Raw genomic sequence first — 11,603 nt, 5'->3', positions numbered from 1 at the left:
GAAGCGGGGCACGTGCTTACTGTATCTAATTATCCTCTAATTTACTAAGTGATAAAATATGCTAAATTGCGGTTATTGTGGCCTTGTAATCAGCCGTCTCTCATGCAGGTTAATAATGTGGTTTAATGCAGTCATACACTACTGAAAGAAGAGAGAGAGAGAGAGAGAGAGAGAGAGAGAGAGAGAGAGAGAGAGAGAGAGAGAATTAAAAAAAAAAAAACGAAAAGGCTGTCATGTTGGCTAGTGTTTATAAATTCTGTGTGAATATTATAATGTATGAGTATTTTCGATTAGCCTCCATCACTTCCAAAACTACTCTATCATACATTCAACTATATCTATATCTTATCATATGCACACACACACACACACACACACACACACACACACACACACACACACACACACACCACAAAATCGAAGACATAATATGAGCGATATAGACCATTAATTTTACTCTCGTTAACACTGTAGACCTCGTAACTCTTCTTCCTCAGCTATTTATTTGGCTTAGTACACCTTCAAACTGTCCTGTGTGGTATCTATCTTTTTTTTTTCTTTAATATCGGCCTGGTTTAAATGAGCAACATACCTAGAGGATTATTTGGTGCAATAGGATAAATCGGTAAGGAAAGGGTGTTACGGACTGCGGCCCAGTCTCATTTTATTTTCCTGCTAAAACTGTACGCCACACGTTCGCTGCTGGAAGAATACCTAATGTGCGGAATACATCGCTAAGGAATGGGCGTTAAGAAAAAAAAATCAGTGCTAAGAGACAGAGAGAGAGAGAGAGAGAGAGAGAGAGAAATCAGTAAGTATTCGGCTCACTCTCACCACATTTTCCCGCCAAAAATTTCTGGATCCAGACGTTAGCCGCTGCAGACGGAATACTCAATGCTCTCACCTGCCCCGCCTCCCAGAACACACTCATTCACTCAAAGTACCGGGTTTAGGCAACAAAATATTTCACCGATATTAATTCCGGTGTATTTTTATCCGCCAAATGACGTCCATTCATCACGGGCTGGCGTGCGGGCGGTTATTAGGAGACGGGCGGCTTCGTACCCAACCTCACGTGTTTATATATAGACCCGGCGCCACAATATTATCTGATCTAACCTTATCTGTTTTGTTTTTCTTGCCATGAACACTGCGACGCCATACTTTTTACGTCCTAGTACCACAATATTATCGAATCTTATCTTGTTTATCTTTACTGCCATGAACAGAGCTTGGGAATATCCTAAATGATATCGGAAGGCTAAGCAAAGATGGCGCTGGTTTATCAGGAAATCTGGAGAATAGTACCCAGCCTTGCACGGTTAAATATAGACCCAAACACCACGGTCGATTGTCACAACATTACTAACAATACTTTTCCCCTCGCAGCCATTTTTCTTCCCCAGGAACAACTAGAGACAAGGAAAGAATCGTACCTCTCCTTTTCTTGTCCGTCCTACATACGCTAATCTCGGTTCTGACAGCGAATCAATCTTGTGTCTGGCTAAGAAGCGACGACTTGACCTACATATGGAAACACCTCCATTTATATTTCAAAATCTATTTATTGCAACTTTTTCCCGAGTTCTTATACACACAAATATAAAAAATTCTCATACATTATTAACTATTATTGAGGTAGAAACTGCAAACTAATTTAGTGAGTTAATGATGGGTCGTAAAAGCAAATAACCCAGCTGATTATCACATGACTACCAGGGAGCTACACTTTATGTTATATATAGATTCCTGATTTAATGTCGTCGTTAAGGAACTGCTGAAATAATGCATTTTAATTTCGATATAAAGCAGTTCAGAATTTCTTCAATGTACACTGGACAGATATAAACACTACAAAAGTTTGTATTACAGAAACACACTGACTCAGGATTAACACATATATTGGGAAAAGTACGCAAACTTTTGGAATAATTCATCTGACAATAGCAGTGAACGTTATGAAATACTGTAATAGTGAAATTTATAACAGGAGAATATATTAAAGGTTACGAAAATATCCCTTGCATTATTACTATACACGAACGCACCTCCTACGGCATGTGTGTTTATGTCTTTATAATGGTGTGCGAACTGAGAAACATACACCATTAGCGAGTCCGGAATGTGTGTGTGTGTGTGTGTGTGTGTGTGTGTGTGTGTGTGTGTGTGTGTGTGTGTGTGTGTGTGTGTGTGTGTGTGTGTGTGTGTACGTCTGGTCACTCTATTACAATTACAAGGACTCCAGATCAAGTCGGTTCCCTTTATACCAACACTATTGCTCTCCATTTACACAGCAGGTGCTTTGTAACTCTTGGAAATATCTTACTTCATGTCGGATTTACTCTAACAAAAGTGGGACAACTGTTTCATTAGGGATCCACTCTGAAAGATATAAAGGACTATTATGACACGTAGCGATTCACTCTAACAACTGAACAACTCTTTATTTAACTTGGTACGCACACTATAACAATGCCTATAATTGTGATTCACTCTAACAATCGAGGAACTCTTATTTCACTCAGGGGACACTCTGCAAGGACTAAATTACTATCATTTCACGTCGGTTCCCTGTGTAACAAATGGACGCCCCCCGCTTCAATTACAAGGGGTTCTTTGACACTAATGGACAGCGTCTCATTTCACACACACACACACACACACACACACACACACACACACACACACACACACACACACACACACACACACACACACATTACTCCAGCACCAAGGATGGCTCCCAGTTTCACTCAGAAGACACTCTTTGATACTAATTGTATGATGTGAAGATTAATTGAGAAACTTGTAGCTCCCATCAATGAAGGCTCCTCCTCCTTTCCCCTCCTTAAGAAAATCCTAACTAAGTCTCTGTTAGTGTCAAATAATGTTAGGTTAGGATAGCTTACGTCGGGATTAGTTGGGCCAAATTAGGACGGGTCAGGTTGGGTTAATTAAGTTATATTTGGTTAGGCTCGGTCAGATTAAGGTAGGTTGATTAAGTTATATTTGGTTAGGCTCGGTCAGATTAAGGTAGGTTGAGTGACATTAGGTTCCCATTTTTGTCAGGGTGTCTTAAAGGTTTGAATATTTCCGTTTACGTTTATCAAATGCCTGAGTTCATTCAAGGTGGCCATTGGAAATAAGTAAGTCTCTCTATCACAACTCATCACCACTACGTCCCGCCACTCCAAGCTCTTTCCCTCATGTGCTGCGATCTATCCTTCCTGATCGACGTTTTCGGGCCAGTCTTCCCCGTCTTTGTGGCAATCTATTCTTAAATCGTTTTAGCTCACCAGACATCAACACTGACCCACAAACATTCTCAAATTGGCCCCCAAATATAAACATTAACCCCGTAACGAACATTTTTCCCCACACGACCACCGCACTAGGAACTGAAGTCGAAGAAAGACAACATAAACCTTGCAAACATTCTCTAACTGTTCCTATACACCAATATTAACTCCAAAGCATATTTAAATAAAGTTCAAATATTAACAATAATCTCTATAACTTAGATACAACCTTATACGACCACCACAGCAAGAGTCGAAGCCGAGCCTTCCCTTTCCACCAAAATACATCGACATTACTTTTTACTATCAGATTGGTACCAGACACCAGTATTATTTACAATGCGTTTTGAAATTAACCCCAGACATCAAGAACACCTCCCATAGCTACTATATCACGCCACATAACCACCGCACCACGAGCTGATGCCGAAACATTGTTTTCCACCAAGATAAATCAACATCAACCCCACAGACTTTCTCAGATTGGCTCCAGAGACAAGCATCAAGCCCAAAACACATTGAAATTAACCCCGCAGATCAAAAACAAACTCCGCAATGAACAACCTTCCCCGGACGGACATCGCGCCATGACCCGAAGCCGAACCCTCCCTTCCTAACCAAAACACGTCAAGTCGAGTGACGCACAACTTCGGCGAAAGCACGGGATCTCGGCTGTGCGGCATATTTCCCCGGCTTACCCTCTAATACCGCCTCTTTAATCCAGATTTACGCTTCAATTTTCCAGACGGCACTATGCTTTTTTGTTTTTGTGTGAGCTCTGTGTGGCATATTCCGGGGCAGTCCGGTGCAGGGGAGGGGAATGCTAGATAATAAATTTTCAAGACGCTGGGGTAGAAGCCTTCGGAGCACTTCTTCCTTTTCAACTTTCTTTGCTCACGTCGCCTCAGTATTGCTTTGTATGCTACTTATGTCTTTCTGTTATCGACGTGGGTTGAATCAGTACTATATGAAGGTCACAAAGTTGTAAGACATGAGATAAATCGGTAAAGAAGAGCTGCTAAGAAATCTACCAAGAGTAATTAGAGGACACCGGGAGATCTCTTGCCGACGGATTGGTCTTCACCCTTTCAGTTCGATGATGATGATGATGATGTGTGTATGTGTGTGTGTGTGTGTGTGTGTGTGTGTGTGTGTGTGTGTGTGTGTGTGTGTGTGTGTGTGTGTGTGTGTGTGTGTGTGTGTGAATCCTGCTCTTCTGACGACTTAATACACTTTTCGAAATGGAGGGGTTGGACACTACCATTTACTTATCCTACACTACCATCAGTCTCTTCTAAGATGGATATAATTGACTGCAAGAGGGCAGAGAGAAAACCTAGTAAACAGAACAAGATTCGAGGGTATTAGCTTTTTCTCGATGCGTTTTTGTCTGGGTTAGAAATTTTAAGTTTGCGTAATTCACGTCTTTATATTTTGACCTGCGATCCTGTCTCTTCTATTTTCTTCTCCTTAAAAAATAAATAATTGAATAAAAACACCAGGGAAGGGGACGAGGAGTGGTGTTGACAAGAATCAATACTTTTCCCCCTATATTTTTTTTCTTCTCTCTCTCTAACCTGCTACGTACTGAGGAGGCGAGGGAAGACTGACCCTGTGACCTTAAGAAGTAATTTTGTCATCCACATAAGCCAGTTCCGTCCCGCCATTACGCCCGAGTTGTCCCTCTCACGATGCCTGTAACATTTTTAGACTCGTTGCACCTGTACAGTAAAATCGGTGTGAAAAAGTAGAAAAGATGGTTTGAGAGAGAGAGAGAGAGAGAGAGAGAGAGAGGAATCCTTGACGTTATAGAATTGTTGTGTAATTATTAAGATTCTTTAACTTTCCCGCGCACCAACACTACCGGTGCTTAAAAAATTGCAAGCTGGTAAAAAAAAGAAAAAAGAAAAAAGAAAAAAGAAAATGGTAGGGGAAAAAAAAAAAAAGATAATTCCATATGTTCCAGAATTCTTGTATATTTTTCAGGCACATGACAGTCTGAAATTTTATCACTGCTTAAAACACACACACACACACACACACACACACATGCAAAAGAATCGAATTTTGCCACGGAGTCGCAATTTGGCGGGAATGGACCATGTTTTGGTTAGTTTTGGAGATGTCGTTTGACCTTTCCTCGGCGATTTATTTTTGGTTTCACAATTTATATATCGTCTTAAATGTAACTGATGTAAATTACGTCTATACTGAAGAGATAAAAATGACATGCGGGAAAATATGAAGCTGTAATATGCAAAATAAATAATAAATAACGAAAAACCACGAAGTCTCCTAGGCGTGCACGATTAGGCTCAATGGCTTCACGTAAACAGACTCTCTCTCTCTCTCTCTCTCTCTCTCTCTCTGTTATGCTTTATGCCTGAAGTAATGATAATGCTAAAGAATAAGCTAATTAAAGCAAAGCAGATTATGGTGCCTTGGTTTTAAGTTGCTATTGTTGATATGCAGCTTAGATGTTGCATAAATGTTGCAGCGATCTCCAATTATCATAATATTATAGGGATTATACAACACTTGTACCGCAGGCAAGGGAGGGGAAAGGGGAGACGATGGAAAAGGGAAAGGAAGAAAATAAAAAGGAAAGGAAAGGAAGGGAAGGGAAGGGGAGGAATGGGAAAGGAAGGGAAGAGAAGGAAGGGAAAGGAAAGGAAAGGGAAGGAGAGGAATGGGAAAGGAAGAGAAGAGAAGATTGGGAAAGGAAAGGAAAGGGAAGGGAAGGGAATAGAAAAGAAGTTATTCATCAATTCTCTCCTCCTTCCCTCGCATTTACTCATGCATACACCCTTTCAACATCCTATCCATTCTTCCCCATACACCCTTTTCAAAACCCTATCCATTCTCCCCTATACACCCTTTTCAATATCTTATTCACATTTATTCTCACCTACTACTACTACTACAACTACTACTACTACTATCTCTCTCTCTCTCTACATACATTCTCTCTATGTAACCTTACCCTTAAATCACACCCTCCTTTACCCTTTGATCAATAAGGTCTCATTCCTCAGCACCTTTCAGGAATCCTCATATTTTCTTTCGTCTCCAGCCATACCCCACGTGCATTCCTTAACCCACAGAGGATCTGAGAAATTTACTAATACGAATAAGAAAAAGCAGTTAGGTACAAAAATAAACATACAAAATCGGAGTGGCAAGGAGAGAACAGAAATCAAATGAGAGAAAATGGAAGAGGAGTAACTAAAGAAAAATGAGTAGGAAAGTTAACCCATTGCTCTCCTTGGGATTGTACTTGAAAGGGGGTGTTTGAGAGAGAGAGAGAGAGAGAATAATGATATCGTTCTTAACACACGCAAACCATGCACAAGAAATTCTTACGCTTGAATATGCACATGCAACCTTTCATTTCTACACACACACACACACACACACACACACACACACACACACAGGTCAAAAGGTCACGTCACGCTCACGTACACAAACACACGCACACACGGATTCACACATAAAGCCCTACAAACACGCACGTATATCGACCCATACACATTCAGAGTACACACACACACACACACAGAAAGAGAGAGAGAGAGAATATCTAGGTCAAGCTAACTTCCTTCCTGTAGCTATTTATAGAACACAGTGCACTTAATACAACACCTACTCTCAATTATTTTCTTTATTCTCACACATTTGCTCTAATTTTCAGTTGTTTCTCACTTGGTCCCTCGTTTCATCACGCAATTATTATTTGTCTCGCTTTAATTTTCTCACTTTTACTCAAATTATCACCCATTACTCGTTCTATCGCTTTCTTTTATTCGCGTATTTTCCTGCTGTTTTTTTTCCCCTCCGTTTCTAATTGATTCGCTCTCTGTATAACGCTGTCTTTCATCTGATTCTCTCTCATATTCTCTATTATCTCACTTTTAGATCCAGAATTCAACAGTTCTCATTCCTTTGTTCACAAATATTACGGAGTGCAGTAGCCACTCCGTAAGTAGGAATGGCGCAGGTTCAAACTGGCGTCCCGTACTATAGGGTCTAGGAGCAATCGCGCGAAAACGGTGACAAAGCCCAGTTTTTTGCTTATGAACTAAAAGACCTTCGCTATTCAAGTGAAAAACTACATACAAAGTCTTGCTAACCTTCGTAGGAATCGTAAAATCGAACGGGAAGAATATAAATTTTGTTCTCTCTCCCTTTCTTCTTCAGCAATCATAACTCTAAAACAAAAAGGCGCAGGCGAGCGTACTATACACCAAAACGCTTCTTGTCAAGAGTAGATGTTTCTCTCATGTTTAGAAAAGCATTCAGGCTATGGTTCGCGAGTTACGGGTTCGGCATGAAAACCGCATCGCGGTCACCCGTAAATACGCCATTTTGGGCAATATTGGTTAGATACAGCTCGCCTACAGTTAAAGAACGTACCAAAACACTTCTTTTCACGGGAAGGTACCCTTGTTTTAGTCTTTCAGTATGCTATGTATGTAACAATCCATTGCTGCTATTTGCATAATTATACATCCAAAAAAAGATCATAGAAAACAAAAATTTTCTTCTAAAATGATTAAGAGGTAGGAATGGCAAAAATGCACAGATAAGAGATGAAAAATGCACAGGAAGAAGAGAGCATTCAGGATGGGAGGAGATTTGGAGACCTATACCCATAACTACATTCCACCAGCTACAAGTTCGTGGCTTAAGTGTGGAATGTAGTCATGGGTATAGGTCTTCAAATCTCCCATCCTGAATGCTCTCTTGTTTCTGTGTCTTTTTCACATCTTTTCTGTGCAAATTTGCCATTCCTACTTCTTAACAATCATTTTAGAAGAGCAATTTTTCTAGTTATCAGCTTCTGTTTTGAATGCTCTAAATCCAAAAGTTCACGGACGGATTTGCCAGCTTTCGTTTGGTTCAGCCTAAAAGAAATGGAATCCAAGGCTGAAAAGACTGCACAACTTATTCCTTCCTGAGAGAGAGAGAGAGAGAGAGAGAGAGAGAGAGAGAGAGAGAGAGAGAGACAGACAGACAGACAGACAGACAGAGACAGACAGACAGACACAGAGAGACAAAGAATGAGAATATATGAAAGATAATGATACCGTTCTTACAAACACAGTCACACACACGCATCCATACGTATGGCTTTCTTACGCGCGCGCACACACACTGTTATGGGGTGTATATTACGGTGCACTCTTAACCCTTAATTATGCACCAAAAGGGATAAGATAAAGTTTGCAAGAAAACTAACTTAACTTTACTGTACACTATAACATGCACAACCAAAGAAGAAACCAGGGTTTGTTTTACAAACGGGAGGATTCATATAGGCCTCAGAATACAGATATAAAACAAGTTATTTCTTACCTAACCAGAATACACTCAGTGGAAGCTAAGTACTCACAAAGCTCGAGGAAACGCGGAGACTTCGAAGGTTAAATCCAGATATAAATCACACACACTAGTGTAAATGGAGGAGTGAACCAAAAATGGGAAATGGTACACAAACAGTGTGTTTTGTAATCCAAGTCACGTATTGAGTAGTGTTGGGGAAAAGTGCAACACAATCTGACAAAAGTGTAACGTGACAGTAAATGGGACAAAATGTGTACAAATGACATAATGTGTACATGGATGTGTGTACAAAATGAGACAAAAATGTGTACATGGATGTGTGTACAAAATGAGACAAAAATGTGTACAGGGATGTGTGTACAAAATGAGACAAAAATGTGTACAGGGATGTGTGTACAAAATGAGACAAAAATGTGTACAGGGATGTGTGTACAAAAAGAGACAAAATGTGTCTCTTCACATTTTCCTGGAGCTTATAAAGGAGACTTACTCGCCTTTCTCAGCTAATTAACCACTAGGCTGTCTTAAAAATAATCTCTGTCCATACAGAAACAATAGAGGCACCTGCTACCAATGAGGGCCTCATACACTCCACACAGAACCAATTGCGTGCCATCAAGAACGTGACGAAAGCGCCGTTTAGGCTTCTAATTGGCAAACATCCCTACTTTGCTCCTCCCACATTATGTCACACCCACAGTTCAAGGCTAAGAGGAACTTTTCTGGTAATTTGTGACAAAAACATCTGGAGTGTTATCAGTTGAGAAGGCAAAAGTTGACCGCTAAGTAAACAGACGTGGGGACTAGGGTTACCCTTACAGCCCGCAAAACTTATAAGAGAAAAGATTTATGTTCTTAACAGCTCGCTTCTCTCTCCTGTCATTATCATCTTATCTTCTTATTTCACCCATTCACTACTGGGGTAACTAAGCCCGTGACAACACACACACACACACACACACACACACACACACACACACACACACACACACACACACACACACACACACACACACACAGGACACACACGCGCAGGTCAGAGGTACGTTCACATGCATACATTCACACGTACACATTCACAAACATATAAAGCTCCCCAGACACGCACACACATCGACCCATAAACATCAGGGAAGAACCCACAGAGAGAGAGAGAGAGAGAGAGAGAGAGAGACAGTTAATATGGTCAATCTGAATTCCTTCCTGTACCGTTTTTACAAACCATATATGACACTCATTACAACTGTCATTCGCTTTAATGTTCTTTATTTGCTCACTTTTGCTCTAATTTCCAGTCATTTTCTCAATCTTTTCCTGTTTTATTATCACTCGCATTTTCTCCAAATTTTCTGGTTATGCTGGAAAAAATTTTTTAAAAAAAGTATACGGTCAGTCTTCGCCAGGTTTCGCTTCGTCTATACTCCGTTCCCCTTAACTTGGCGAAAAACTGCCATCTCTCCACTTTGATTGCTGTGCTGTAACTTTAACGCTAGAAATATGGTGCTAGTCACGAAGAAGTGCTATGTAATGGATGCAGAGCCGTAATTTTGTCTATTCTACCAATGTGCTTCAGAAAATTGGGTGCAAAATGACCAAAATCTCCGCCAAGTTAAAGTGAGTGAACTATAGAAAATTATCTATAAAATAAATAAATAAATAATAATAATAAACAAAAGACAACCCATCATTTTAAGATACTTCGACTTTTTTTTTTTTTTTTTTACTGGAGCTCAAAGGCAGAAGGAAAGGAAAATACACACACACACACACACACACACACACACACATATATATATACATACACACACACACACACACATACATACACACACACAGAAAACCTGCTTCTCAGAAAACCCGTAAATGAAGGACTGAGAAAATTGGTCCAGTTCTGTTTTCCCACTTAGTGTTGAGAGAGAGAGAGAGAGAGAGAGAGAGAGATTGATGGTGTTAATACAGGACAGCGGGGTGTCTAATTTAATCCGTATTGCAAGAGAGAGAGACAGGAAGATTTATAATTGTGAAACACTCTGCACAGATTAAAGTGATTCCTGTTAGTTATCATCATCATCACCATCAACATCATCATCATCGTCATCATCATCGTCATCAACATCATCATCATCGTCACTATCATCACTGTCATTATCATCATCAACCAAATCATCATACTTTTTATTATTACCATCATCAACATTTCATACTGATCATCATTATCACTATCATCATCATCGTCATCATCATCATCACAACCATATTTCCCCACAAGAAATGTCATATATATTTCAAAGTTTGGTGGTAGGTGGTGGCGATCATCATCCACTCACTTGATGTAGTGCTGCCTACTTCTTCCTTAGCCTTTATCATTCTTTTTCTGTGCCTGCCCTCCTCTCTTCCTATTTCTCCCATCTTTCCTGTCACTTCTTATTGCTTTTCTTTCCTTTACAGGTGGCTTTACATTGAATAACAAGCCAAATGGTTTCCTGTAAGCCAAGAAACCATTTACAACGCTGGGTGGTAACCATATAACCAAACCAAACGTGCTCCCTACGTGTCAACAAGTGGGTTGGTGGAGGGTTAGTGCCCCTCCCCGTAAAACAAATAACTCAAGGTCAAATGGCCACCCCTTAAGGGATTATGGCGTCTAGCAATAGATAGATAGATTTCAGAGTTACCAATCATGAACCACTTCCCTTCGATGTCATTTTATATACTTTTTCTTCTTCCTTCCATGAAGACATCTTACTTCTCAAAGCCAAAATTTTCCAACTGGAGGGGTTCTATACAGCCCTCCTTAACCCCTCCAAGAAGCTGTCATTGAGGAAAACCGTCTGGAGGTTAAAAAAAAAAAAAAAAAAAAAAAAATGGAAGGAAGAGAATGAAAAAACTCGTCATCGTAGTGAAAATGTTGATATTTACTTGTGAGAAAAATCATAATGAAGCAATATCGTTGTCTAA

The sequence above is a fragment of the Coenobita brevimanus genome, chromosome 94, assembly GCF_032717465.1.
Source record: "Coenobita brevimanus isolate Jiangsu-jjx chromosome 94, ASM3271746v2, whole genome shotgun sequence".
Taxonomy (NCBI): domain Eukaryota; kingdom Metazoa; phylum Arthropoda; class Malacostraca; order Decapoda; family Coenobitidae; genus Coenobita; species Coenobita brevimanus.
This window is presented reverse-complemented; position numbering follows the sequence as displayed.